The sequence below is a fragment of the Cebus imitator genome, unplaced genomic scaffold, assembly GCF_001604975.1.
Source record: "Cebus imitator isolate Cc_AM_T3 unplaced genomic scaffold, Cebus_imitator-1.0 Scaffold519, whole genome shotgun sequence".
NCBI classification, from domain to species: domain Eukaryota; kingdom Metazoa; phylum Chordata; class Mammalia; order Primates; family Cebidae; genus Cebus; species Cebus imitator.
In genome coordinates this window covers 938,452-942,519 of record NW_016107834.1, presented here as the reverse complement: position 1 = coordinate 942,519, position 4,068 = coordinate 938,452, and positions in this window count along the sequence as shown.

Below are 4,068 nucleotides of genomic sequence, written 5' to 3'. Positions count from 1 at the left end.
AAAAAAAAAAATTGCCGGGAGTGGTGGTGCATGTCTGTGGTTCTAGCTACTCAGGTGGCTGGTGGGGAGGATCACTTGAGCCCAGGAGTTTGAGGCTGCAGTGGGCAATGATCATATTACTACACTCCAGTCTGGGCAACAGAGCAAGACTCTGACTCTAAAAATAAATAATAAATAATAATAATAATTTAAAAAAACAGAGAAAAATCCTCTTAGATTCAGTTTTTACAAAGTGTCTTTGGAAGCATAAATGTGAACTTGAAGATTTTTCAGATATTTAACGTTGGATGGCTGTTTTGCAAGATTTCCATTGGCAGAGTCTTGTGCTGGAGATGAGGAAGTTTTTTTCTCTATTTTCTAAGTATTTGACAGAGAACAGTATTAAAACAACCTACAGGATATATGCTTCCCCCTGAACTGTTCTATAACATTTAACATAGCTAAAATAAATCAATGGAACAGATAACAATTATTTCTTTGTCTCCTTGCCTACACCCACTTCTCCTTTTATCAAAGGAAATTTGTCATTAGCTGAATATATTCTAAGGTTGTTTCTTTGTACTTTGTTTTGTTTTAAAAGATAAGCACTAAAGAAAAATTCTTTGTATTTCTATAAAGCTTTTCACCTTATATTTCCACATACTTTGACAGTGTTTTTTCTTAAGTTCTGTTGCATGCTTTGTAAAAACAGCTATATTAGGGTATGATTTACACACAATAAAACTCACTCATTTTAGGTGTTCCTCAGATTGGCAAATATATACAATTGTATAACTACCAACACACGCAAGATATAGGGCTGGGCGCGGTGGCTCACACCTGTAATCCCAGCACTTGGAGGCCGAGGGAGGTGAATTACCTGAGCTCAGGAGTTTGAGACCAGCCTGACCAACATGGCAAAACCACATCTCTACCAAAAATGCAAAAAATTAGCCAGGAATGGTGGTGTGCACCTGTAATCCTAGCTACTAGGGAGGCTGAGGCGGGAGGATCACTTGAGCCTGGGAGGTGGAGGTTGCAATGAGCCGGATTCATGCCACTGCACTCCATCCTAGTTGACAGAATGAGACCATGTCTCAAAAAAAAACCTGTTATACAAAATTAGAAGATATAGATATATAAAAGAAAAAAGAGGCAAAAATCACCAGTTTCCTTTGTCCAGAAGAGGCACATTGTTAAAATAACTTTAAAAATATGAACTTTCAGGCTTTTGTCTGTGTATGTGTGTGTGTCTTCTTACAAGAGTGGGTTAAAGTTGTGCATGATCTTTTGTATTTTAATTGTCACACTCAGTGATGAAGATCGTTTTCCTCACTTCTCTCCTGGGGATCTTTTCACATCAATAAATATGCACCTACGATATTCTGTATTTTATTACTTTTTTTTTTTTGAGACGGAGTTTCGCTCTTGTTACCCAGGCTGGAGTGCAATGGCGCGATCTCGGCTCATCGCAACCTCCGCCTCCTGGGTTCAGGCGATTCTCCTGCCTCAGCCTCCTGAGTAGCTGGGATTACAGGCACGCGCCACCATGCCCAGCTGATTTTTTGTAGTTTTAGTAGAGACGGGGTTTCACCATGTTGACCAGGATGGTCTCGATCTCTTGACCTCGTGATCCACCCGCCTCGGCCTTTTATTACTTTTTTTAAACTTTTATTTTAAGGTTAGGAGTACATGTGCAGGTTTATAGCATAGGTAAACGTGTCATGCGGGTTTGTTAAACAGATTTTGTCACCCATGTATTATGCCTAGTACCCATTATTTTTCTTGATTCCCTCCCTCCTCCCCACTCACCACCCTCTGATAGGCCCCAGTGTCTATTGATCTCTTTATGTGTCCACAAGGCATTCTCATAATTTAGCTTCCACTTATAAGTAAGAACATGAGTTACTTGGGTTTCTGTTCCTGTGTTAGTTTGCTAAGGATGATAGCCTTCAGCTCCATCCACGTTCCCGCCAAAGACATGATCTCATTCTTTTTTATGGCTGCAAAGTATTCCATGGTGTGTATGTACAGCATTTTCTGTTCTGTTTTTTTTTTTTTTTTTTTTGAGATGGAGTCTCTCTCTGTTGCCCAGGCTGGAATGCAGTGGTGCAACCTTGGCTCACTGCAACCTCCATCTCCTAGGTTGAAGCGATTCTCCTGCCTCAACCTCCTGAATGGCTGAGATTACAGGCACCCACCACCATGCTCAGCTAATTTTTGTATTTTTAGTAAAGACGGGGTTTCACCATGTTGGCCAGGTTGGTCTTGAACTCCTGACCTCAAGTGATCCACCTGCCTCAGTTTTCCAAAGTGCTGGGATTACAGGCATGAACCACCATGCCCAGCCCACATTTTCTTTATCCAATCTGTCATTGATAGGCCTTTAGGTTGATTCCATGTCTTTGTTTTTATGAACAGTGCTGCAATGAACATATGTGTGTATTTGTCTTTATGACACAACAATTTATTTTTCTTTGGGTATATACCCAGTAATGGGATTGCTGAGTTGAATGATGGTTCTGTTTTTAGGTCTTCAAGGAATAGTGACACAGTTTTCCACAATGGTTGTGGAAAACACTCCCACCAACAGTGTATAAGCGTTCCGTTTTCTCTGCAACCTCATCAGCACTTCTTATTTTTTGTCGTTTTAGTAATAGCCATTCTGACTGATGTGAGATGGTATCTCATTGTAGCTTTGACTTGCATTTCTCTAATAATCAGTGATACAATATTAAATGATTGATGAATCTTTATTCAATGACTCAGAATCTTATTTGATTCATGCTGATGGCACATGAGACTTGGATTATTTGCAATTTTATGATATTAACAGTAGTCTTTTATTCATTTTTAAGAAATTTATTGTTCCTCCACTTACTTCTAATCCATGTTTTTGCATTTTGAGATGATCATTTGATTTTAAGATCTACTATTCTTTAAAAGTACAACACTGGTTTCTTTCCGAGGTATCCTAGAAATGTTGGGGAAGAAATTGAACTTGGTGTGTAGATGGAGAAATGAGCTTCATCTAAGTGAAGAAATACATCTGTTTTGCAAGATACTCAGGTGCTGGATTTTGCATGTTGTCTCAAATATATTTTTTATCTGAATATAAAAAAACTCTCTCTTAGCCTTCAAAAGAGGAACTTTGAGTAAAAATTTGGTAGAAAAGTGTCTGAAAGGACGAGCTTCCTTTAGCAATGCAACTCCAGAAGTTTCATTTCTCCCTCTTTTTCTACTCTTCCCAAACTAGGAAACACTTAAAATACATGGGCCTAGTTGAAATGAGCTTCAGTATTTGAGTGGGGGGTTGGGGGGTGGTAGAGCTGATGACAGGGAAAGAGCCAGTTCAGTAGTTAGCCAAAATGACAATGGTGAAAATAATTCCTCTCCAAAAATTTCCATTCCTGAATTGTATCTGTGCACTTATGTAGACTACACTTAGTTCCCTCAAGTTCCCTTAACGAGTAACTGTTCTTGGCCAGGTGCAGTGGCTCATACCTATAATCCTAGCACTTTGGGAGGCTGAGGTGGACAGATCACATGAGCCCAGGAGTTCAAGATCAGCCTGGGAAGCATAGTGAGACCTTGTCTCTACAAAAAATTAAAAAATTAGGTAGGCCTGATATGACTGTAGTCCCAGCTTCTTGGAAGGCTGAGGTGGGAAGATTACTGGAGCCTGGGAGGGTGAGGCTGCAGTGAGCTGTGATGATGCCACTGCACTCCAGGCTGCGCAACAGAGCAAAACCCATCTGAAAAAAAAAAAAAAAAAAAAAAAAAAAAAAAAAAAAAAAAAAAAATATAAAAAAAAAAAAAAAAAAAAAGAAGAAAGAAAGAAAAAAAGAATTGTTCTCAAAGCCTTTTTGACAAAGAAAATGATAGAAAAGTCAATAGTGGAGATTAATTCACACAAAATTATTCCCCCCTCTTTTTTATTTTCTAAAAAGACTATTTTCAGAGATTTGAGACAAAAGGAAGTTTTAATATCATTTAGTACAGACTCATCTTTTTTATACACGAGGAAGTAGGTGGAGGCTATATTGTTTGCTTTCATTCTGATCTTTGTTTTCTTTTTGCTGTAAAGGC